Source organism: Neopsephotus bourkii, unplaced genomic scaffold, assembly GCF_033783945.1.
Source record: "Neopsephotus bourkii isolate Nb327-2 ecotype Australia unplaced genomic scaffold, CSIRO-AGI_Nbou_v1 NB_940, whole genome shotgun sequence".
Lineage (NCBI taxonomy): Eukaryota > Metazoa > Chordata > Aves > Psittaciformes > Psittacidae > Neopsephotus > Neopsephotus bourkii.
This window is the reverse complement of record NW_026901434.1, coordinates 1404008-1431886: the sequence shown is the minus strand read 5'-3', so window position 1 is coordinate 1431886 and position 27879 is coordinate 1404008. Positions and strand designations below refer to the sequence as shown.

At 37.1% G+C, this 27879-nt stretch overlaps 1 protein-coding gene across 27 annotated transcripts in view; it reads right to left on the bottom strand.

Annotated features, from left to right (window-relative positions):
- Window positions 1–27879, bottom strand: part of RBFOX1 (RNA binding fox-1 homolog 1) — a 1299775-nt gene that overhangs the window by 674729 nt on the left and 597167 nt on the right. The window contains exon 1 of one of the 27 annotated variants that reach the window (XM_061358277.1): window positions 23690–23711. The exons of 24 other annotated variants lie outside the window; for them this stretch is intronic. The gene's annotated coding sequence lies outside the window, so the exon portion shown is untranslated. Of the gene's footprint in view, window positions 1–2270; window positions 2323–23404; window positions 23550–23689; window positions 23712–27879 lie in introns of those variants that run through there. 2 more of the 27 variants (XM_061358276.1, XM_061358274.1) reach the window with 2 other exon arrangements.

Genomic DNA, 27879 nt, shown 5'->3' with positions numbered 1-27879 from the left:
AAAGCATCAACGTAGAATAGAGAAGCATAATAACACCTTCACATTTCTAGAGCCTGAGAAAATAGATCTTTATATTTTTTAGGACAGGGGGAAAAGAGATAATATAAACGTAGATGTAGATGATATAATGTTTCCTCCTAAGGACCTGCTAAGCCAAAACTAAAGTGATATAATCACAGACCTCTATGCTATATAATTTTCCTTTGCTATATAATTCACCTTTGTTATATAATTCACCTTCATGAAATGTGAAACTCCTATCGATTTAGGAAAGAAAAAAGACCACCCCACACTACTACTAAAGACACTTCACTCTTTTTCTTTACTGAGAAACAATTTTCCCAAATTTTCTTTCAGTTATCCCTGAAAAAAAAAAAAAGTGTTCGACATTGCAAGTGACTCTTCAGACATATTTGGAAAGGACCTGGAATAGGTGGAAGCAGTATCTTATACTGTCAGTGCTTGTTCAATCCTGAAAGATTAGAAAATACCCGAAAAATAAGAAGGCATGGTGATCTTCTCATATGAGGCAATTTATAACCAATTATACATTGATACAACCAGTTGTAACACTGGAAAGTACCCAGGCAAAGCCATCCACATTGGGAAAGAACTCATGATTTTCAGTATAATGCTAGAAACCTCATCTCTTGGACAATGCAGTCTCACCCAGTCGCCTCTATATCCATCCCCTAGCTTTCTTCAGAAATCAAAGACACAATTTTTGAAAGATATTCACTACTTATAATCTGAACTTAAAGTGACAAAATAATCTAAGGCATCTCAATTGTACTTCTAGTGGCTGTCCAAATACCGCAGGCTTGTGGTAAATGTTGTTAATTATTTATTCCTGAGTTTAATCTGTTCAATTTATCTGTCATATAGAAACTGAGATGGGAAGTTTTGCATGTCTTAAAAAGGACAATGCAAGTGTTTAGAAGGGACCTGGTTGGTGAGATTCATGTGTTTCACAGAGTTAATATCAGAGTTGTTAGGATATGCATCCCCAAAATAAAATTATTTTTTCAATAATGATTTTACATGTGAACTCTATCAATTCTGTTATGTGAATTCTGGCCAAAATAACACATTGTCGTTTCTGTCTATTTAGTTCACTCCTGTAGCTAGCCATATGCTTCTGCACAAACAAATCAGAAATGATACTTCAACAACAGTAGTATTTTATATCCAAGGTTCCTGCTGACCACAGTATTGTAAAGGCATCACATGCTCATCAGAACAGTGCCAGAAGAATAGTAAGTACCTTCGAAGGCAGAATAGGAAATGTCATGTCAAGTACTCAAGCACCTGCACATTATGTTCAATTTCTTCTGGAATATAATTGCCTGGATATTTTAAGAGAAAGGACAACTCACATACCCTGTGCTAAAAAGGAAAAGGTATAAACTACAAAGCCATCCCCCTGAAGCTGCACTGGTTCTTGTTTTTCCCAGATTGCACCCCTGAATCCTTTTGTATCAGATCATTGTTTCCAATCAGCATTTCAGTTCTACAAGGATACTTCTTCCAAGTGATTCAAGCAAGTAACTGATGTGTTTGTTCAACAGTGTTACAAATGCCTTCACTATGTAACTGTGTAACTTATTGTATTTGTGCCTGTTTTCCAAGTCAGGCTTTTTTTTTTTTTTTTTTTTTTTTTTTAATTGTCACCCACTTTATTTTATACTGAGATGTACAATTGACACTGTAAGCACTATGGAAAAAAGAGCACATGGACACCCAGGGTGAAACCCTTCAAATGAAAACACTCCTGGAGATGTAAAATCCCTCTTCAAACTGCAATGTATTTCAAACCCTATGAATTCTGTCAAAAACGCACTACACTAAAACCTCACCATAAAAACTATTGCTTCATGCAGAGCAGGTGATGTTTCAAGTCTCCAAAATTGCAAATTGAACATTAACTCCAGGAGGTGATGGGAACATTGAGTACAACAGAAAGAAGATGGTGTATCTTCTGATGTTCAGTGCATCAGAGAGAATTAAGATGTGCAGAAGCAGGAAAAGTTAATTCAGAGTTCTGTCAATGAGAAGGCATACAATGTGGCTAAAAGAAGTTTCGGAGTAACTAACGACAGGAATTAGGATGTATGAAGAATAACTTAAAATCCTTCTTTCTCATCTTAGAGAAAGCTCTGCATTTGCTGTAGATACCCAGCCAGCAAAGAAGAGGGATTACAACAGGGCATATTACACCAAAACAACTGTAATATTACAAAGGTGAACCTCAAGTTTAGATTAGTACTTACATGGAGTATGTGGGATTGTCTACATTAGAAGCCCCATCCATGCTCAGTCTGATCCTGCAGCACTACTATGTAGTTCAGTGCCTGGCAAGAGATGTGCACCTCCAGGCTACCTGCCTTTCCTTGCTCTGCCAATTTGCTGAAGTGCTCAATGTGAGCGCAAGCCCTGACTGCAGCATTCTGGCACTCTCTTTTCTAGGAAAATCTGGATGCCAGTGTGAATCTAGTTTCAAGGAAACCTGTCAAACAGGAAAATTTCAATTCCAACCCTGAAACATATGCCCCTCTGCTAAACTGTGCAATACTTCCAGATTCCATTTTTATTAAACACAATTACTGTACACAGACCACTATTTCATTACTTATAACATCACAACCCAGAGAAAGAGTAACAAAACCCACCTAAATTTCATCTCATTAATTTAGTTTAACATATTTATAAACTAGAAGAGTTGAAGAGTTTGAGAGCAGGCAGAAAAAGCAACAACAAGCAGTACCCCAGGCCCAATATTCTCAACAGGAGATACCCTTTAAGTAACTTTCTGAATACCTTGTACTATTACTTACATGAGCCTGTGGTACCACTATCTGCACATCTCCATCCGTTTCACTGAAAGACAGTATGGTTTGACTTAAAATTCTCCAAAACGAACCAACAGAAATAAAGTAGTTTGGAATATCACCATGCCATACACTGATTAACTGCAGGATCTCAAAATGGTGTTTCTTCACCAGAACATAGCTCCCTAATCTGTCAAGATTATATACAATAAGAAATAACTATTTTACCATGCATGTCCCTTGAGCAACATTATTTTGTGCTGAAAATAATACAATGATATTTACTACTTAATATTACATAATAATATAATAGTATGATAAAAAATTAAATATTAAAGTCTAAAACCTTCAATATTTTCTTCAGGCTTTGGTACCCAATCACAAAATTCTCTCAATCCATTTTTTTTTCCCAGACGCAAGTGTTTCCTTGATAATAGGCAAAAGAGCTACCATTACAATTTCAAATTTTATTGTGTACTATTAAAGAATCAATACAGGATAACTATAATTGGCATGCACAAAGAGTGTGTTGGTATAAAGGTTGATGACATTTAAGAAATCTCATACATGCAAACTTTGTCTGTCAAATTCCAAATGGTGGTTGCCCCCAAAAAAAGCAAACCCCTCCCATCATCAGATCAATGATGTGACTGCTGATGACCTTCCCATTTATGTCACAGCCATTTATAAAAAACATTTCTGTCTACATAAAAGCTGTAATAAACAAAGGTGAGATGCCATAAAGCCATGCAAAAGCAAGATCACGTAAGGAAAGTGTCTGCAGTTAGTGATACACAAAATGTAACTGTATATTGATGCACATTTCTCTAACACCACTTACACAATTTTTCTGCTACATGGACTTTACTGTTTTTCTTTCCAGTATCTTCACACCCTTAATGTTATTCCTCAATGTATTTTCAGTGCTAAAAATGCTTAATTTGGCTTTTTTCCCTACCGTGACTGACATTATGTATGACCTTGAATTGAATGCCATTGTAGCAAGCTGTCTCTTGCGGTGGGAGTTCTCTTCTTCTTAGTGCTTGAGCACAGTATCTTTGATTTGATAAAGCAGCACTTGAACAGCTTATACAGAACTCAGTAACCTTCTACAGCCACAGAAGTTTATAGAGTTTGTCCAAGCTCCAGCAGAAACAGCAGTATTTTACACACACATAATATCCTTTTCAAAAAGCACTTTTCAAAGTCCTTTGAAAACAACACTGAGCTTCACAACCCCCCAAAAGGTAACTAAGAAGGATATAGGTATTTTGCTGCAGCTACCTATAGTGGCAGAACCAGCAGGTATTTAATAGTGCACAGTGTAAACAACAAAATGATATAAACATGTTGAATTACAGTGAGACTTTTTGTGGGTTTTTTTGTTTTGTTTTTTTTTTTTTATTCCTACAGAGCTCCATAACACTACGCTTGGACAATTCATTAGCAACACTACCAATACTCATGGGTCCAATACAAGAGCCTCCATTTTCGTCACATCATTACCGCAGTGTATGAGAAAATCCTAGCAGAAGGCGGTCTGACTAGTTGCCTTCCAGAACTCAGTGGAAACACATACAACTCAAAATCTTACCCCAGCAATATTTCCAAATAAAAGAAAATATATTAATGAAAATGCCCAGGATTTTGCTTAATTGTGCTGTACCTTTGATTTGAATGTACAAATCAAACTAAGGTGAACTCTGCTTTGTGATGGAACATGAAATAACCACACTTCTTGTACCCAAAACAGTTAACAGCATACCAAGTATAACGGCAGTGTACATCTAACCAAAATGACTGAGCAAATAGTGATGAAAAATTATTTTTCTGCTTTCTGATATGCAGTAATTATAATTCAGAAATAGATAAATCATAGGAAAAAAAAAAACTCAAACACCAAACAAACAACAGCAACAACAAAAAAACCCCAAAAACAAAACCAAGTAACCACCAAAAACAACTATCAAAACACCCCAAACTATAGAACAGGAGCAGTGGCTGCTTAGGTCTGTGTTCAGTCACCTCACTTGCATTTACATTACCATCACGGCTGGCAATCTGTCAGCTGCCTGAGCTCTTGGACTGAGAACAGACACAACAGAGGTAACACAGCTATGCCAGACAATTGTCTTTCTGTGACAATTGTCATTTACATTCGTTATCCAGGGGTTTAACGTCCTATCTAGCCTGTTTCAGGCAAGTACAGTGTCTGATTAAGGGTTAAGCTTCAGATTGCTCAATTAGGCATTATTAATTTTGAAAACTTCACACTGTGTTGAAGAGCACTGCTCCTCAGTCTTGCCATAGCTGTCAGCGACCACCACTGCCAGCAGCTTCCCCTCACATGACATAAGGCAGCCAACACCTGTATACACCTCCACAGGGTTAACGTACTGCTAGTTATGCGTGGGGTATACTCCATGGTATTTGACTGACAGGTGGGAAAAAGTAGAGGGGGATCTCTGTAGCAATGCAACATTTGTCTCTACTTACCAAAAGTATTCAGAGGGAGCCAAAATAACCAGCTATCTGATATTTTGTATACTTTAGAAACCTCCGGGTTACAGTGCAACGTATATTCAGCAAAAGAGGAAAAAACAAAAAATCAAATCTGAACTACAAAGGATTTTTCTTTAAACATTAAAATGTATACTGAGGATGAGGAAGTTTTTCCAAAAAGTAACAATAAGGAGAACTTTCTTCCAAGTTTTCCATCTATTTGTGACCTTTCTAAATAAGCATTTAAAGGGATACATAAGCAGCTTAGATGAGATATCTTAAAAATGTCCTGGCCTCCAGAATGTGGGACACTTACAATGTAAAATGAATTATACATATATTATAGGATGTAAAGCAGACAACTTAATTTGCACAGGTTATCTACCTTCCAGCAGCTCCACAGATTTTCACGGCCTCTGCAACACTTGAAAGGTTTGCTACAGCCAACCTTCTTCCTCATCTCTGTTCCCTGTATTATGCCCAACTTTTCTCTATATAGGTCAGATTCTCCTGCAGAAAAGACCCGTATCTTTTTGTGATATATCAGGCCACAGTTCTGAACTTTTTAAAGCTGTACCAACCCCATGACAATTATTTTAATTTCATTCAAAAGTATTTAAATAGATCAGCTTAGTAAATGATTATGAGACACTTTCATATTAAAAAAACCTCCTTCAACAGTGAACTCGGACTACTAATACCAGTTTTCAGGAAGCAGCTGCAACCTGTGAACAATTTCCTACCATAGCCAAATATGCCTATTTTCCAGTGTTCAAGACACAAATGCATGACTTGTACATGCACCATGTTCACTAGCGACATCAGCCTTTCCTTACAGCTTGAACAATAATAGCCTACTAAGTAATAATAACAACAGTAAATATATTCAGATTCTTAATTTTTTGTAATGTGTACCCAGATTACACGGACACAGCTTAATTAAAAACAGGTTTGAGAAACAATAATTGAAACTGATGGCTTGGGTGAAAAAACAGGACCAAGGAGATTCTTGAGAACTAACTTTCATATCCACCCCATAAAATAATAAACATTCATTAACCTAATTGCAAAATTTCTATTAAACAACTAGAAAAATTGCTTAGAAAATTTCTGACCTTGAACCCAATACCTTAGTTTTTCCAATTTAATTTTTAATTCTGAATATTATTTTATCTGTACTAGGTTGGGTGAATATGGTTCTTATTTTTTCATGTGGCTTAAGAACTGCCTAATTTCATATTTACTTAATTAAGGCTCATGTACATTTATATGCTGCCTGATATCTTCTCATTAGGTAAGCTGTGAGCGCTCAATTGTTAAGCTGAAATGTTCTACTGAAATAAGCATTTCAAGAGGAAAATAAAAAAATTTATGGTGTATACTGGAAAAATACTGCCCAGTCATCAGTTTTTCAAGACATAAAATATACAGATGGTTTGCTTCTCCCTACTTTGCGTGTTTCAAGACCAGGGTATTTTTCACTTAACTGACAATCTGCTAACATGCTTTAGCATTCAATCTGAATCCCAGAAGTGACGTCTAGATGCAGAAAGGCATGTGTTTCTCCTTGCAGGCCTTCAGGGTTTTACAGTTTTCTAGAGACAAAGCATCAGTGAGGTTCCACTAAATAATACCCCACAAAAGAGAAGAGCTAACACTCTGGAGTGGATCACGCACACATCCCTTCTTTCTCTAGGTGGAACCAACAGTGTCTGCCTTGGGCAGGGTGTAACTACAGAGCAGTCATACAGTGTACATCCACAACAATGAGTAGCTCAAGCATCTGAGATAGAACTGACATCCTTGAAGGAGGCACAGAAGTGGTGGCCTTGAGCTCCCCTTCAAGATATACCATAATAGTAACTCTACCTCAGAAACCCTGCATTTCTCCTAGTCAGCAATGCATTCATTTATCTTACAGGCTTTTACATTCCTTTAAGTTAAATGTAGAAAACCACTGCCAAATGTACTTTGTCATGCAGCTTTGTAATGGTCAAGGAACTACTAATACAGACTGGATAGAACAGTTTAAATAAGTATTTTTTCCAGAACATTACGTTCTTGCTCTGTAGTAATTACTGTTTATACTCTCTGTACTGGGATGTTTTGGTTTGTTTGTTTGTTTATTGAACCAGTAGTTAAGAACGTGGTAAAGTCATACACAACATATCAATACCTCTTGGAGATTAATCTCTGCTTAATAAAAAATAATAATAAAAAAAAAAAAGAATTCAAATTTAATGGGTATCACTTCATGAAATTTGAGATATTTGGCTCCAAGACTGTTGCACTAAGTTCTGGTTAGCAGTTGAGCACGTGAGGTGTACATGCCAATGCAGTCCCAACAACTGCTGGTTGTGCTAAGCTTTATGTGAGACAGGTATGATATTGCCCAAGATAAATTGATATATGGACCACGCTGTTATCACTTGCAGCACTTTGATCATGTAAAGAAATATCAAAATTAGGAGGGGGTGGAAGATGAGAACTGTGAAAGTAACAACACAGCTTTACTTGTTATGCACTAAAGCCACAGTAAGTCCCTTAAGTTTGAGCAATTTAAATAATCAGTTTCCTGTTCATGATGTTATTAAATTTGGACAGATATAAAGAAGATAATATAAACATAAATGAACACAAATGACCTAAACACAAAGTGTTATCGTAAGTAATTACAGCTACAGAATTTAAGATCGGAAACCTGTAGGTATACAGGGGAATATAAATTATGACAGTACTAAGCAATAAAAGCATGTGTCGAGTTGATGTGGAATAAAAATTTAAATAAAAACATTTCCTGGTCTGTTCAGCCATAATGATGTTCTTTTGTTTGTACTCTATAATTTAGCTGCTTGACAACTTCATTCAACCTTCAGAAGCAAACACGGGTATTGATTATCTCTGAACATCCTAATGACTGGAAACTGGGACACAAACCATAAAAGTAGGGTTCCTGGTTGCAAGTGAAATTATAGTTTGCCCTACAAGATAGCACAATAAATCAGAGAACAAATCAGCCAACACAGGGCTCTGGGGTCACTGAAGTGATGTTGACACATTACAATAATGAGAACTTGAAACACCTCATGCCCTATTGATTTTTAAGCTGAATCATTGCCACAGCAGGAGATTACAAGACTGTGCATTGGAATCATGACCCACGTGGGAGAGGCTGATGAAAAATACAAACAATTGCACCAAAATAGTTTTTTACCTGTATCTATTATAAATTAATACCCTTCCTTTGCCCTCCCCAAGGTCTCAGACTGCAATTCAATCAACATTTAACTCCTTAACTGTCTCACTTAAAACTACTCCCTCTTTCCATTTTCTTCTTTAGCTACATTATAGAGCTACACAACATAGACTTGAAGCGATACTTTAAAACATCTTACAGAAACTGCATAATAGATAAAACAGCTTACAAGAAATGCTTTTTAATGTTCCAGTAGCTTTCATGGTTCATTGAATAGCAAATTATTCTATGATATAAAAATAATTCCAATAATCATCAACTTATTTTTTACATACAATTGAGAATACAATATGTAACCATGAAAAGCCTTGTCATCAGCTAAAGGAAAAAAAGCTCCTCCTTTTGTTTTTTTACTTCCACTTGACAGCATTGAGAACCAGTAAGCTGTTAGAGAAGTGACCAGTGACACCAGATGATTACAGTACTGTCACAACAAAAAGAGCAGTTATAATTTCGCTGCAGCAAATTACTTTAGGAACACATCGTTTTGCTTAAGGGGAGAAAATAATACCTCTGTTATCACTACCAGCCAATAGATCTCATGCTATGCTGTAGAGGTAGAAATAAAGACAGAAACTATTTAACTAATGGCTTCCGCAGCAAAGCTTGAAATTTTGTTCTTCTATTGGCAATAAGTACTTTTAAAGTACTAAAATGATGTCCCTAATAAAGCATAATTCTTTGTTGACTTTCAAGACAGAAGAAAGAAAAGGCTAACTTGGAAGTGAAAGGATAAAGAACTAGGTAACCTATGGCAAATAGAAGGCACTTCACCTTCCAGTGCACATACCAGTGAAAGGGATTAGAAGTTAGTTAAATATATCCTAAGGATTAGCTCCTGTTAGGCTCCTCGGAGATACATTTTTAATCAGTACCTCTGCACTTGGCATTGATTTCTTTGGCAGGGAGGGGGAGGAGGAATTTTTCAAGTAATTTCTTCCATCTGAAATTCAGTGTCATCAGCAAGACTCCAACAAAAGAGGGAACAGGGACAGTGAATCACAATTTATGTTAGAGGCAGAGCCTTACAAGTTCCTCTCAATTTTTAAGGTGCTTATCCTCAACCCACCTCTCTGAGATGGAGGTATGATTAATAACTTCACTTAAATGTGAAATTAAGACAGAAGGGAAGTAGCATCCACCTCAACGTTTGTAAAGGAACACAAGTATTTGTGTGTGATCCAGGGATAATGCAGATGTGCTAGGATGCAGTTCTGAATACACCTATTTCTCCCAATCTCTCTGACACCACCAGAGCACCTGCAGTTATTTATTTGCTCTTTCCCTCTTCCCAGAAGGGTAGCTTAAGGTACCTCTATTTTTCTTCCTGCCCATACCCAAATTGCTGCTACTTTTTCTCATACATAAGCCTGGTAAGTACACTTAAACTAGATGATCCTCTCCCTGATCTTCCCTGAGAGGCACGCTCAAACAAATTAGCATACCTCAACTGCACTAAGTGCTGCAAAACCACCACCTATAATCATTATTAATGGGGGAGAAAACATCCCACAGTAGTATCTCCTTCGGAATAGTTGGGGGCCTACTGGCAATTTCAGTTACCAGCAGGCAACACAGTAACTGTAGCATACCACCAGCTAACTAAAGCCAGTCTTTTCTAGGAGGAAAATTTAATCTCTCTCTAACAAATTAATAATTCTTTGACATTTTTTAAATACTGTTAATAGAAAATCAAATAAAGAAAATGCTCAATGTTACACAGAAAGAACAAGTGGCAGTAAAATAACAAACATTGCTGGTTGGAAGTGGCAGGTCTTTTAACAGTCTGAGAAGAGAGTGCACACCCATGCAGACAGGAGCAGCCCCACATGAATGACCAGTGTGCCTGCTGGTCCTGTCCACAGCCTGTGAATGGCCAACATGATCACAATGTCCTCCAGGATGCTGGCCTGCTTTGGGTTCATCCCTTCCATAAAGGACACTGTGAACTTCCACAGCAAAGAGAAGCAAACATACACAGATTATTAACACAATCTGATAGGACTGGGAATGTTTCTCATTTTTGATTGATTGTTTTACATTCTGGGAACCAATTCTATTCAGTGAAACATTATATTCCACATTCTTCTTGTAGTTCTGTAGCTTCTATAGAAACCATACCAGTAAATGTAACAAATCCTTAAGCTCGTTTTGCTAATACCAATCTTCATTTTGCTAATACCAATCTTGATTAATAGCATGATAAAATTCATTAGACAATAATTCTCACAATCATTTCACACTGGACAGCATTGAAATATAACCATATAACCATTTTTCATAAAAATAAAAGTTACATAAATTGAGGGGATAGTCTATTGTGCAAGAAAAGCCAACTTATTAATGCCAATAAAATAGCTTTTAAATAAATTATCATCCAACAAATATTTGGACAATAAAGATGGTTATAAATGCATTAATAACAGTTGTATTTTAGCAATAAAATTGGAAAGAGACTGTAATTTGATGAAGAAAACATATCAGCACTAAAATGCTTACTGCTACTCTCTGTGTTGATAAAGTCTCACGAGCACCACAGATATTTTGTAAAACCTATTTACACAGGTCAGGACCCCTTGGCACAGTAAAACAATTACTGGCATGTGATATCCTACTAGGAACCTTTCCTCTAATTTGCAATAGACACACCTGTTCATGCTCCAAGAAGGCTAGGCTAGACGGTATGAAAAGAACACTGTAAAAGAGGGTCCATAAGAAGGTCAATGGTAATGACAAAAGACTGAATGGGTTAAAAGACCCCAATATTCTTATGTGAAAACCAGAGAAAAACAACATTATAGTTGCTTACTTTTTTCAAGGAAATAAAAAGGAGAGTCAAAATAATATCATTGGTGCACAGAACTAGAAAGTTCAGTTCTCAGTGAAAAAAAAAAAAACCACACAAAAACATGTAATGAAAATTAACAGAAAAGTAGAAGGACACTAATTCATCCTGTTAGGATTCTTCTAAGCATACCAGGTGTACGTAATGGCAAGACTCAGTGTCAGGGTGTGTTGCCAAATACTGAAGGAAGTTTAAGAAATGTTCAAAGAGGAACCAAATCTTCATACCCTGTTGTCTAAAACCTGCTGCATTAAGGATCAAAGTCATCCCTTCAACATTAAACATCAAGAAAAACCTTTATGGGGGCAATAATGATTTGCTTCCGGAACAGTTCCACACCCCTTCACCTGAGGTATCTGGTGCTCAGTGCCCTGCTCTGCCAAAGCTAGAACAGGTATTAAGGAGACACAAGTCTGACCAAGGAACTGTATTTCTCTCTACCTGGTTCTTCATCTTTATTTAGAGGGAAAGACTGACAGCCTTGGGAACACGTGTTTACATGTATGTGATTTGACTGCTTTGATAGAATTGCAGGGGTTTAAACCGTTTACTCCTCAGTATTGAAACCGAGCGGGAATTTTCACAACAGCCACACGATGTCACTGTTGGTAAGCAAAAATTTAAAAACTTGCGTATTTGTCGGAACTCAAATAACAGTTCAGGCATTGTTACTTTCACAGTTTCCTTGCTCCTTTAAGGATATCACAGCACAAGTTAATAGAGCTGAAAGATGCCACAATGAAACACTGAAAACTTCTAAGAGTGTCTGAGTAAAAACGAAATCATATGAACATTACCAGTTGGTGCTGAATGGCAACACTGGCAATGCTAGAATACTTTTGTTTGTTATCTCACCATGATGTCAACTAGTATGTGTGTATTCCCATCTCTGCATTCTACTGGCTTGAAGTTTTGGAAGGCTGATGAATATTAATCCACAGTATGCTTACAAATCTCATTAAGAAAACACATTAGCAGAACATAACCTAAACCTCTCATCAGAAAATCATCAGGTCTGCCCTTTCCCACACCAGTGTGGAATGCCACTGATTCAAACTGAGTAACTGGCTCACCAAGCTGTGTCCTGCTTAAAGAACACGATTTCCCGTTTGAATGGGGGAAGGAATTATACCATAACCTGCTCCGTAACCCTTCAGCACACATCTTTTTTGGACCTAACATTTTAAAACATAAAATACACTTACTACAAAATTCACAGTGTTACCAAGGCACCATGTAATTCAAGTCTTTTTCCCAGTCACCCAAAACTGTAGAGAGAATGAAGACCTGAAGATAACAGAACCACTGTAAAACATATCCTTTATACCTTAGAACTACAAATCCAACTGTACAGATTCTTTAGAACTAGATTCTTCTTGTTTGAATACCATTGACAAAAGATTCAAAGTAACTTTTCTTGAACACTTGCTTTCTTTTTGATGTCTCAGTACCATTTTTCTCCCTATAATCTCTTTGTATCTCTTACTAGTCCACACTGCGTCCCATATTTAGGGTATGACAGGTTAAAAGTCACACTATACCAACTTCTAACTTCAAACACTGTAATGTGATTCATTCTTTTGTGCAGTCACGAATAAAAATCTGTCCCAAATGGGGGATGGGAAGAAGGTACTAGTAAATGTCAGCTTCTGTGACTGTTTGAGGCTATTTATCTTGCACTAAAAAGTCCAGAAGATGTATAAGACACTACATACGGTATAACATATATACTGATATATCCAGATATAAGCTTGAAACTGTATGAAAAGAGAGCAGAAACATGAAAAACTACAAAAGGTGGATGTATTTGACTCAGTATTCTTCTTTCCCTCACCATCTGTATTGACAGACTTTTATTTTTTTACACTTCTACACAAAAAGAAATTAGAAAATAAATTGTAACTGTAAATATTGAAGATGGTTGCCGTGTTTTTTCAAATCCCTTGCCTATTTGTTACGAGATACTGCTGTGTATCTTGTGTCTTTCTTGTTGACATTTAATGGAGTACTTCCATAAACATACGTTTGTTCTTGTTCTCAACACTTTCCTGTCACTGCAACAGATGGCTTTACACTGAAGCATATGAAAATATTAAGTTCTTTATAAACCTGTTGAAGTTTGAAATGTCTGAAAGTAATAAGTATCTTGGCAGCTATTTCTTTAATACAGATATGACAGAATGCTATTGTTTCCACATCAGTTCCCCATTTGCTACAGTCTATTCTAAAGCTACAGTTTTCTTTGAACTTAATAGTAGCATTGCTTCATTCAAAATGGTGTAATTTCTAAGCTAAATAGTAGGTTTTGCTATTTGTCTGTCCAAAGAAAGGTAAAAAGGTAATTAGAAAAATAATGGCTAGACACAACAGCGGCTTGTGCAATACCACAAAGGAGTCCACAGCACACTGGGACTTCTTCCCTACTGCTCCTTCTCTGTCTTTAAGAAATCTGTGTTTTCCACAGCAATTGTTAGAGGACTGTCTTCACAGACATGATTCCAATTCCCTCTAACCCATTCTTCTGTCCTATGCCAAACCATTTGTTAGCTTCAGTAGAGTAAAATATAAAATCAAATATTGAGAAAAGCAGTTGAACAGGCTTATCCTTCTCACAACACTTAACCAAGAACTTCAGTTGCAGTTTGTAAACTAAAACACCTGAGCCAAGAACCAGTCATGTGCACTGACTGGTTAGGAACATGCCCTTTTAATATTGTTTCCTCATTCAAAGCTACTGGGGACAGAGGCTGTCAGTTCCTATATAGAATGTGTAGAATACCAGAGAAAATCATGCAACAGAGCCTCTCTGGCCCCAAGGCACTCCTACACTTCTTGGATAGCAAACCCAAGTCTCAACTGCTCTAATATGTTCTGTCTAATCAGCCTTCTATTCATAAACCATAATATTATGTCATTAATAGAAGATGGAAAAGTCTGTGCAGTTGTCACAAAAAAAAATTATTATCTATAAATAAAGCAAAAATACATCAAAAATAGCTTAGTTTAGATTATGTGTTTGTATTTTAAATTCTACAGGTGACGCTAAAGGCATAAGGGAAGCCCTCCTACGTAATATAGACATTGTAAGAGTTCATATAGAATCAATTCTTTAAATGCATCCAATTCTATTATACCTGCCTAGACCCTTATTGAGAGGATTATTCAGCACTTCCATAAATATAGACAAAGAGTTTTTTCCCAGAAATAAGTGATGAACTACATATGAGTTTCACCAGCAAACACACTGTTCTTATATGAAACACTTGAGAGGGCAGCTGGGAGCAGGTATTGAAAAGATGCACACTGATTACTGCACTGAACTACGAGAAAGAGCAAATGAAAACAAAACAAAAAAAAAAAAAGCCCCAAAGGATGACAAAATTTTATCAGGAACTTTGCAAAAGTCCATTATTTTCCAAACTCTGTTTCTTGGGAAAACCTTTATAACACGGATTCACTGCCTTTCCTCACAGATGTGTAAAAATAGCAAGAATTTCTACCAAATTCAGAGGTAGAGACACAAAAGAGATCCACCTGCTGAACAAGACACAAGTTCAGTTTTGGAGGAAGACTTTCAGTTTTAGTAATAGGAATACACAGAAATGAGAACAAGTTTTGTCTGTTATAAATTCTCTAGTATGTCTTCACATACAAAGGCATACAGATGCATTTTTCTGACATTTGCTTTCCAAACCTTTCCTAAGAGCTTCCAATGATAGAAATCCCATAATCTTCCTAGTCCACCTAATTAAATAGTAAGTATTCTTAATATCAGGAAGCATTTCTAATACCTAACCTAAATCTTCCTTTGTGTTACTTTAAGCCTACAACTTCACATCCTACTCACTATGGACATGGAGAAGAACACATCAATGCTGTTATGTCCAACTGCATGTTAGAATTTGTTCCTTTAAGCAAAAATGCAGACTACTGTCTGCAATTTTGAAAGATCAAATGAAACATTTGTTACTAACTCAAGTTAAACCCAAGTATTTTTGTAGCTCTACATTATGCAGAAAAATAAAATAGAAATTTCTGAATGGGGAAATAAAGGACGATTCCTTTCAAAATGCCAAACATGACAAAGTAGTAATGCCTGCTTTCTCTTCTTCCACGTTTCCAGTTTTCTTTAACTATCAATAACATTTATTATTCCATTAAAATAACTAAAAAAGAATTTTTAGTTACCTAACCCTCCTCCCTACCCCCTGAGAAATAACTTCTTGAAAAAAAAAAAAGTTCGGATCTAGTTAGAATTTCACAATATTTATGCTTCACAGACATAAAGATTGGGGGTAACAAACATACACATTCTGCATGCCATTTTTAAATATAATCCTTCATAAGAATGTCAGCTCTTCATCCATCTTAATGGGCACAATGTCTTTGGCTCCTCTGTAGTTTCAGAACAATGCAATCCACCTCACTTCTGTCAATGCACAAGATAGTCTCCCCGAGTCATATATTCATGGTATGTGATCAGCTGAAGTTTGCACCCCCTACTTTTCTTGTTCTACTGCACAGCTGAAGTCAAGCCAAATACCAGCCAATGACTCACACACAATTATTTTAAAATAAAGCCATTTTCATTACCTAAACAAGGGTTATTACAAATTTCTGGACTAGATTTCCAGCATTTTCTGTAGGTACATACTATCTTCCAACACTGCAGAAGCATTTTCCATTTTTCCACTGTTGCTCTTTATCCTCAGCTCTGAATCACTCACATTACCCACTGCCTGCCAAGTCCACCCAACTGATAACATCAGATGATGGAATAATACAGGCTGGAAGAAGGTTATCCAAGAACAGTCCTTCAGATCTTCTTGGATATACCTCCTCTAAATGCAGAGATGCTGACTGGTTGAGTATGACGCTAGCACCACCTCACAGCTCTTCTTCCAAAAGACCCCTTCTTCCAAACTCTTGTCTTGCCTTTCTTCTCTCCCCACACTTGTCTTGTGAGGTTATATTGACAGGATAAGTGTACCTAGTAATAATTATTCTGAGAAATGCTGTGAAACCAGAGCAGGCCGAGCTAATCAACTTCTGAATGTATCAGCAGAAGCATTTAATGTTTATGTTTTTATGAGACAGATGCTCATACACACCTACCTACAAACACACACTTCTATAAATTCAGAAGCATAACAGGTTCTGAAAAGTTTCTAGTAGACTTCAGCAAAATAACAAACCTCATAACCTCTGTCTCAAAAAAGTTAAATATGCAGCTTTGTGATCTCAAGTCAGCATGAGAACCGCAGTCTCAAAGATCTAACCATGTCATACGATACTCAATACATAATATTGATTATAAATCATGGACAATATTTGGTTCCCAATCTTTAAACTATTTGAATTCAATGTTTTTATTTAAATGTGAAATGTTCAAAAAGCATATCTTAGGTTAAGTAAATATTCCCAAGCCAAATACAACAGGTTGAACCAAAATACAGAAATCAAAACATGTGTGGGACATAAAATTGAAGTGCAAATTGAAATCTCTGTCACAGAAGACTGACGCAGGGGGAAGGGGAACCTTTTTTTTCCTTTGGGTCCACTGAGAAGATGAAACATGAAGATGACCTGCACCACGGGAGCTTTTCATTTGTCTAGAAAAAATACCCAACTTTCTGAGACAGTAAAGATAGTTAAGCACTGGAACAGCCAATCTAGAAGTTGATAACTTCCCTTATTGACAGCTTTTAAAGATTAGCTGTATGCCTGTCACAAATGACACTTTTAAAGATGATTCTTTTAGGGAGTAAGGCAGGATGCAGTGGTATGGAAGAGAGGTCCTCTCCATCACTGCTTTTCTATGATAACTGACTATGTCATGTTAACATCAGGATGGAATTTTGTTAGTGCTTGCTCAGTTACGTGCAGGTGAAAACAAACAAAAGCAGAATTACCATACTGCCTCCCCTTTTCAAAATGCCTTGCCCCAGGTCTGAATCATAATAATGAATTAGAAGAAAAGCTAACATATAAACATGATGCTTCTTTTAATTAGAAGAAATACTAGCATACAAACAGGTTTGAGCTTTACTCTATTTTTCATTGTTTGGTAGTTAATGGTTGCTACAGGAATATCATGTGAGATAACAGCTGTATAACATGGTTATTTTTATTTTTTGCATTTACTTATTTAAGGAGATTGTTTCTTTTCAGTTATGGCATGACTTCATGAATGGATTTTTTCCTCCAATAGGACATGCAAGGATTGTGTAGGAGCTCAGCCTGCCACACTTAATGGCCTAGACAAAAGAATACCAGCATCCCTGCATACACTCTGTAGAGTTACATTTCATTGACAATTCAGACATGGAACACATCTCAAGACTGAGCTCTTCTCTGACTCCAGTTTTCTAGCCTTAAAAACCAGCCTCAAGTCACTGTATTAATTAGGGCTACAATCAAAGAATCACAGTTTCCATTCCAAGTCGGCAAACCACTCTGTTCTCGTAAGTCTAACATCCAGGCAAACAAAAGGTCTAAGCTACTGTATGACTGTGCTAAATTTGATTTACCTCTTCTCAAATTTATAGATACTATTCGGAAAGATGGAAATGTCCTGAAAATACTATTGGAAATAAATACATTAAAATAGCCAATGCCATTCTTAACATCTGTTACTAAATAATACCTCCTGCTGTGGCTCAAAGAAAGAACTATAATGAACAAAAAAGGCTCATACTTCCAGATATGAAAGTCAAAATTGATTCCCATGGCTTCTCTCTTGGTAGAAAGTTCAGTCTGCCATGACTGGATTTTTGACTCTGCTGACACTGGGAAAGCCTCTCGACTGGACTGAAATCCTACTTGAAATAAGATCTGTTTCTTTGACAATTTTACTCCCCTACACAAGCATCAGTATCCTGATTTACCTGGTAACTACCAAGATTAGTGCAGAATTATAGCCTCATATGGTGCTGGCTTAACTGGCAAGTTGGAAAACAAAGGACATCGTGCCACTGTTCAGCATACAGACCTGACTAATAAATGTTTTAAAAATATCAAAAGTCTTCAAATGAAAACATTAGATGATAATTCATTTTTAATCTACTCTTGTGAAATATTCTAACAAAAATCAATGGTTTGAGATTCCTCTGTATCAAAAGCAAGTATTAGATTTTCCCTGCACACAGCTGACAGCAGATATATTCTTCTGAAAGATGAATCTCTCCTTTTACACACATCACTTGTTGATATCACACATTAAAAGGTTGGGTCATGACAAATCAGAAGCTAGAGCTGAACTGTGGTCCCCAGGATTACAATACCACAGGGCACATTGTGTCAGAAAGGTCATTTTAACGAAGTGAACACTTGATGGTAACATAAAACCATAAGCCATGATCCTGCATTAGGGCTTGATCTAAATGTCACATTCTTAGAAGATGTGATCCAGAGTAGCAGCAGTTCTTCAAAGATACTGAGTCTCATCTTAAATAATGTTAACCACTGAAACGATGCTATTTTTGTTAGAGCATCATAATAGTGCAAGTTCTCAGCAGCAGCCTAATAACGACCCAAATAAGCAGCAGTGATGTGCCACACATGCCTCTTGCTTCACATTACTGTAACAGGTTTTAAAGTAGAGAGCAGTTAGATTCAAGTTAATTACCAGTCAGAAACATTCTCATCATTCTTGGTTTCCTAATATTCACGTAATCAGAAACTTCAACTTTAACAAGGAAAACAATCATGTTAAAAACCTATAAGCACCTGTCCAGAAAGCATCTCAGCACAAGTACACAGAACAACTTCCATTAGTAAAGAGTGGGAAGTTGTTCTTAGCTTTTTACATCACACTCCAAGATACAAGCAGTGAACCAACAATCTTTGCTCAAGCTCTATTGAAGTTCAGGTTGGTCTGTTAGTTTTTAGTACCAAGACTTCTATCTGGTTACTTCACTCTCCTTTCCTACCCAGTTCAATTTGCAGTAACTACTAGATAGGAAACCTGCATAAAACAACTGAAAATCAAAACCATAAAAACAAAGGCACAAACAAAATGGATCCTCTTGCCTTCCACATGAAGAATTTGGTTGGATTTCTAATAATATTTAGAAAAATCTTATTTCTAATACATATTAAATATTGATTGAAAATCTTTTATTAATTGCTAAATATTGAACCAGACTATTTTTAATGATCTCTACCAAACTGCAGGTACATGAAAGTGAGGTGAATGATATATGAACTCCAGGTATACTAAACTGAATATTAGTGTTTGCTTCTCCTGAGAATAAACATATTTACATACAAACTGAAGGTGCAAATGCAAAGCAAGAGGATTTTCAAGAGTTCCTGGGTCTGGAGTTGTACTTTTTTTTTAACACCTGAGAGAAAAGAACATTATGAAGTTTTTATGCATTAAAAAAAATATATATAATACTGGAAGCATATGAAGTCAAGGCAGTAAAACTGGGTTTTTTGTCATGTTTGCTTGAACTCATTAACTATTTGTTCTGACTCAAGCAGTTTCTCCGGTTTAGTACTTCAAAAAAAGTTTGTGTGTGCCTCTGTGTTTGTGAAAGGCAACTACTAAGCCCCTGTGATACTGTGGTTTGTTTTTTCTTAATATCCCTGATCACCAGAAAACTCTCACTCTTCAGAAGCCTTATTGGTGAGCATGAAATCTGTAATTAGCAGCAGAACAAAAATAGTCTTTGACTACAACCTGGTGGAAGCTGCTATACTGGGATTTATTGTCAAAGATAAGAAGGGAAATAGCAGTCTATGCAACTGAACACGGTTAAATGAAATCAAATGCAGACTGGACATTTATGAAGAGAAATATAAAGCAGAAATGTTTACTCTCTATTCCAGTCTCCCAAAGTAAGCACATTCTCACACTGTACAGACTGAAGATTCAAGCAGTGCGTGTACAATGTCACTGAAGACAGCAACTTTACTACATTCTTTACTACATTAACATCTACATTTGATGCCTTAAAAATAAAAAATAATAATAATTAAAAAATGAAAATACCTACTCCTGCAGTTACAGAACTCCGTGACAAGAGATCTCAGGCTATAAACTCAAAACTTTACTGATGAAAAATTCACAAAGAAATGCTAACAGAGAAGTCTCTCAAACATCTATTTCTCTTTGCTAACCTAATTGTCTGGTATCTCACAATCTCAGAGCTCTGAATTTTAGAGAAAACACATTAATGATGCACCTTCTTAAATGAAAAGCCTAAACTTCCATCTGGTGACTACGTACTTAAGTCTTGTATCCAAATGGCATACCTGTGAAGATCAATCTTCTATCAGTGTATTCCACTGCATTTGTTATTTCCTAGCAACTCAATTTATGAGGACTATTCCTTTATAACATACTCCAAAACAAAAGTAAAAGCAGGTAACTTTTCCAAATTTATCTTGAGATGGATTAGAAATATTACTATTTATAGAAGAATAATAGTTTTGAAAAGTGAACCTTATTCTCACAAACAGCTAGTAAGTTTCAAAGGTCATGCTTAGTTCCTAGATGATGTTGTAAATTCCATCCCAGTTTTACATACTGAAACCCCAAAACATTGAAAAATCATCTGAGGTAATCAAGGCCCTCTGTAGTTTTTGTCCCCTCTTGGAATTGTACAAATATACTACCTTGTGACATCACCATTCTAAGAAAAACATCAAACGCTCTATCACTGAAGCCAACCAAGCACTTGACTTAAATAGGGTTGAGCTATCTTAAAAGTAACTCTTTCTTATCATATTACTTAAATAAAAATAGGAAGTAAAATTTAGACATTTTCTGTGGTTAATATTTTTTACACATTTTCACCTGGTTTATTTTTCATGCTTTTACTTGTTCACAATTACTCCGACAATAGCTCACATTTTCTCTTCCTTCTGTTCATTTGATGTTTTGTCACTTTAAACATATTTATCTTAATAAAATTTATTAATACTTAATAGTTATATTTTTAATGACAATATAAAAAGTCCAAACTTCCAACATTAGACTTAAGTAAATTTTCTACACCTTTTATAGCATTTAGAATACTACAATGCTATCACTGTATGAATCAATGTATTACTTGTTCCTGGAAAAGTGAGCAAAACTGAGACCCTAAATGAAAATTTTATCCAAAAAAAAAAAACAAAAATTAACAATTCCATGTTAAAGATGCTACTGAAGTAACTGGTTTGAAGTTATAATGACTGAATACAGCACCTTGCTAGATAATACTAAAAAAGTTGTTTCATCCATCTATTGTTGTCCTTCTGACTGCAAATATTCATTCATGTAGGAGTAGGTAAAAACCTAAAGCTCAATCTTCCTAAAAGTATAATTAATTCTACTTTCACTTGCCGAGCTATCAGTGTACTGGATATTGAGATGGCACTGACTAAATACAACTTCTTACCCACATACTAAAGGGAAGGCAATGGGAATGTGAGATACTGTACGTTTACATCTAAAATACCAAGAAATGTGGTACTGCTTTAGGAAAGAAAACTCTGAAACAGATAATCAAATCTTATCTAATAGATACATGGGTTTAAAGGAAGTAAAACAGATGACTGACAGTCACTACACATGCACTCAGAGAAGCACCTACAGAGAATCAAACCCAGAAGCTATACATGCACTCAGAAAAGCATCTACAGAGAATCAAACCACAGAAGAAACTGTGGAGTCTCAATTAAATGAACCAAATATGAAACCAGTGATACATACACCACTACTTCTCTTGCTGTAGAGAAGGGAATGCTCTTCACTTAATAGTTTTGCTCGCTTTTCACAAGTCAACCTCATTCAAAAAAAGATCAACGTGAGTACCAAATATATAAGAAAAAAGCTGTACTTTATGTACAGAATATCAAGACACACAGTCTTTATACATGTCTATTGCTTCATTTTAGAACTACGTATGAAATCAATGTACTGTACATAAACCATTTTTTTAAACATATTTCATAAGCAAATGTAATTGTGAACTTTCTACTTAATACCTGCATAAATCCTAATTGCATCTGCATCAAGACCAAATACCTATCATTACAGAACTGATATATAAAAGACTGGTTTGGATCTCACTAAATTCCTGAATACGCAGCTAATACATGTCATGGAATTTAATGTAGGGTCCTGACAGCAATATGATTTTATGGTGCCTAAGCTGCTAACCCAACACTTACCGTCTGAAATGTAGCATGCCACTACTGGATTGTGCCATAGGCTCCAACATGTGACAGTCAGCCTTTTTAAACACACAGTACTCCTAAGTGGGGAAGAGATCCCCTGTTCAAAAGCTAGCAAAACCCACTCTCCCTGCTCCTCTCAACATTTTTTCACACTTTGAAGTGTGTGGGTTTTTTTAGAGAAAAATAACTGCTAAAGTCATTAAAAGTATTTAAATTACTCCACAATAATATCCAGCTGGCAACTGGTATGCACTTTTAAAACCCAGTCTTTTATACTCTATTTCTGCCTTTTTTTTTTAATGTACATATATATAAAAATGGATTGTTAGCTAAATTTATCTGCGTGTTTAAACTGCATATACTGAGAAAATGTTGCTGTTGGTTTATCCCATGTGTTTTAACAAGCACAGAAATAAAACTTTAAATTCCTCATATAAATTGTGTTTTCCAACATCATGATTCCATGCCGGTAATACACACGTATCCTAAAGTTAAATATGCAACCGGGTTGGTCAAGAACCCTGTAAACCGTCAACCAAGAGGCAATACTTCACCTGACAAAACCATCTCTAATGAGATTCCTGCCACTATTCGTATCAATGCTAACATACATCCCATCAGAAGCAAGTGAAACAGCGCTTTAAAGATGAAGTTCACACAAACTTCAGCCAGGTTATGGACAAACAATGCCCGCACCCGTTGCCTTCTGCAAGCACGCACACACTCCGGGGCTCACTCACACCGACAAGCCCATGCCGCGCACACACACAAGCACAGCCAAGAACACACCGACGGACGTACCGTGCACTGGAAAAGCAGCCCCGCAGCCAACCTGAGTTCAGAGCGGACACAGCCCGGAGGCGCTGGCAGCCCAACGGCGTGCCTCCCGACCTGCTCCCGCCTTCATCCCGCCGCGGCTCGGCCCGAGGCCGCAAGCACGCACCAGCCCCGCGTCGGGGCGTCGCTGGCGGCTGCGGAGCCCCACCAGCAGCCGAACATGCCCGCGGCCCCCGCCCGGGGCCGCTCTCCACCGCGAGCAAGGGCTGGCTGCCCGCTCTCACGCCGCCGGCCCCGCTCCCGCCTCACCTGACGGGCGCCTCCCCCGCCCGCGCCAGCCGCCGCGGTCTCATGGTCGGCTGCCGAACAGCCCCCGCTGCCGCGCCGGGCGAAGCCGGGCAGAGCGGCGGCGACCCCAGCCCTGCCACCGCGCTCCGCGGCCGTGCGGGGCACGAGCACCTGCGTGACCCTCCGGCCTCACGGCCGGCACGTGACCGAGCGGGGACTGGCCCCTCCCGGTGCGGGGCAGCGCTCGGGTCCCGCGGCGTGACTGTCCGTACCTCCTGCTCCTGCCCCTCGCGCGGCCCCTGCAGCACTCGCGTTCAGTGGACCCGCTTGGGTTGAGGCGCAGCTCAGCTCAGCTCAACCCCACAGCCTTGCCGAAAGGGAGGTGGGCAGGGGGAGAACTGATTACCAGCCGATAACCCATTTATGGCACATCTTCATGCACGTATTAAAAACTGGATACGTACTAAAATACTAGACATGGTGCCAAAGTTTGCAAGGCTTCACAAGTTCGATCAGTCTATGTAAATAAAATGGTTAACATTTTGTTAAACTATTGAACCGAAACAGTTAACATTTTCCTTAAATGTTGATTCATTTCTTGCAAAATGCTGAATTTGTTTAATAATAACAGCATTACAGACCAAGTTATTTTTACAACAAAGACTGGCTGGATCTGAGGCAAAACCTAACCCCCTTCCACAAGAGATGGTAGCAGCTAACCCATTTGTGGAGCAGAGAAAAAAAAACACACAACTGTTTCAGATAAACATTAAAACCTGATGTCTTTCACCACACAAAATCACTGTGGGTAAGTTGTTACTTCAAAGTACATCTATTTAACCAACTGGAGTTCCAAACTGCTAACAAAGAACCGCTTCTACTTGAGTGAGACATTCTAAGGATACTGCTTGGAGGAATTCTCCAATTCTACACCATGTTATACCACACAGGTATTACTTCTCAAAATAATGAAAAGTTCAGTAAAACATCCTTCCACATGTGTCATTATCTGCTACCGAAAGGGAGACTAACAGCTGATGTCTAAGAAAATTATTTCTGTTAATAACTCCCTTATATAAGTCAAAGAATTTTCACTCACTTTGGGCAGGAGAGACAAGGTTAAATGTGTTCTATGAAGATTTAAAATCGACAAAATAATGGTAGATGCAGATTCTGATTTGATAAGGTTTTCCTTCTTTTGAAGATTTTGTTGTTGTCATGTTCACCTTATTACCTGAAAGGAAAACTATCTGCCTAGACAGACTGTGGGACAATTAAGGCATCACAATAAAACTAAGGCATCAGGGTATAATTGAAAAAGCAGAATGTTGCACAGGCTGGCCTGACCACTGGGCTAACAGCCAAAACAAATCTCAGAGCTCACATCGGCTTATTGTGTGGCCTTGACCAAATTATTCATCTCCTCAGTTTTCCCCCTTGTAAAATTAGAATAATAATACTTGCACAGTGCCCATCTCCTATCTCTTACTTCTCAGGAGGGCTCTGAGGATGAATGACCCTACATTGCTCTGAAAATGAATAAACACTTAACTGCTAGGCCAGAGTTAATATGTTTCAGAGCATTAAAGCACTGAAATACACAAAATTCCAATTAAACCACCTTGAATATCCAAACATGGATGAACTAAAACACAGGGGTTACTAAAATACCATCTACCACCACTTACAAACAACAAAATACTATGGTTGGTGTTGAGTTCTGTTATTTAAATGTGATTCTGATCTCCGCCCATCCTTAGTACTAAGCTCAGAATTACATTACAGAGGCACCAGCAGCAATTGTCACTGCTATTATAAACCATGGCAGGTTTGCTTAGAGCTCAAGCAGTCAGGAACACAACCATTGCCTCTTTCCTGGGGTGCACAGCCTTTGGAGCACATATGGCCATTTGGTCAGAGGATCAGCAATTCTGGCAGAGGCTATGTGTGGTACTTGGTGCTGTTCTTCAGAGATTGCAGTTCTTAATTCAAGTAATGAAAAAGAGTTTAAATTAAATTAATTATCTCATTAGCAAGAAATATGGGGAGAGAAGCACTGTCAAAGAACATACTGCTGCTGAACAAGCTGCATCATTCACGAACTTGTGACAATAATCAAGTGATCAATCAACCTAACAGTACAAATTTCTATATCCAACTTAAAAAAGGAAAGGGAGAGAATAGTAAAGTTCCATTTCGATCTATAGAATAAATTAATTTGATAAAAAATTGACACATTTATACATTCATTTTCCACCACTCTCTCAAAATGGTGGATAATTTTGGTTTTCTGACTGTTCCTTCCACCTCACACTTAACAAGAGATAAAATTCTTTAAATGCTCTAACACTCAAATGATGCCACTGCTTGTCATCACATTATGTCTCCTACTAATTAGAAGTTGTCAATAAATTCAGTTGTTTATTATCCAAGCCCTTACATCAATTTCTCCTTTAAAAAAATGAAGCATCTTTCTTCTGAATTCTTCACTTTACAAAGAAAATTACTACACAGAGAAGTAGACCAAAATATGCTTTAGGTGGGGTCTTGGTAGTCCTGGGTGATGGTTGGACTTGCTGATCGTAAAGGTCTTTTCCAACCTAGACAATTCTATGAAGCAAAGTCCCTGCCTTCTAGTGAATGGTCTGGTTTACTCATTTCTTTTTAGAACTGATCCAAAGGCATCTGTGTGATACAAGAAAGCTTGCAGCAGTGAATTACTGATTTAGTCTTAATATCTTGAATTAAGTTTCTGTGCTATAGGAACTATTAAAAAGCAACACAATATTTGAAGGAAAATGAAGATAGCTAAAATCCAAAAGTAGCAATTTGAGCAGAAGGTAATTCTGCACTTGTACAGTTTTAAAAATACCTTTTATACAGGACACTGAAAAGTGGTTTAATCTTCAATGCATTTATATGTCAAACACATGGGGGCTCTCCATGCCTGGTGGATTACTGCTGAAATTATTTCTTTCTACATGCAATCTAATGATGCAGAATTATTGCAGAAGGTAAGCCTAATGAAGCATATTCAGATGGAAAAGTAGCATGCAATTTATGATAAACATGCTGCAGTTTTATTCCAAAATGGTTTATGGTTACAGTGCAGAGTATAAGGGAGATGACCACATGTTAAGACACACAACATCAATCATATATCACCATCTTTAAAAGACAATTGAAGCTGAAGGAAACCTGAATCCAAAAATTCATAATGTTACAGTGATGCTAAATATAATCCTTTGGCGAAAATCTAAATTACAAGGATATTAAAACCTGAACTACCTAAACAGATACAACCAAAACACAAGTTTTCCTCTACCAAGCAGAATTTAAAATGTTCTCCAGGGGCTGGATCCTGCAAGCATCAACAATATTCTTACCTCACAATGATACTAACTACAAAAGTACCCAAAAATAAATGGGTTTAGCAATAGACCTGTGTAAGGGATTCTCAAAAGAACTTGAGATATAAAATACCCATACTAATATAAATATCAAGTTGTTTTCACAAGTTATTTTTCTACATATTAAAAATACCAGTATTTTTTATTTAGTCCCTTGCTCACAAATAGTATCTACAAAGAATTTGTAAATGTGATGATTGTGTCAACATGAAATACTTCATTTTACATATGAGTTGGTGGTGTCTTTTTCAAGAAGGTATACTGAAATTGATGTTGCTAATCTCTCTTGTATGTTTCAGTACGGTTTCACCTCTACATCCGGTTACAGTAGTTCACAAATGATGTAACTTACGTAAGTGTCCAAATCCATGCACTTTCATACTTCTGAGGCAATGCTAAATGCAAATTAAATTCAAAATTTTATTTACTATCTTTATACAACCAATTCAGGCCTAGTTCTGCTTGGAAATAAGTGTAAAAAGTCAATCACCATCAGTAAAATAGTAACAGGAACATTACTTCTATGCAGCTTTGACGCAACTAAACTAGTACTGACCTAATAAATATTACTTCAAACCTTGCTGCAAAAAAAAGTAAAAGTTTATTGCATAAATGCTATGAAAGCTGTCACAAAAATAACAAGTCATCCCTCTATTCACCTCCTAAAAAGTCTGAGATGCATATTCCACAGAATAGTGATTTTTTGCACAGCCACTGCTGCTTAGCAGGTCATGTTCCCAAAATGATTACTTATCCAAAGACCTAAAATAAAGCAAAGTTTCTGAAGATGTATTAGATCTA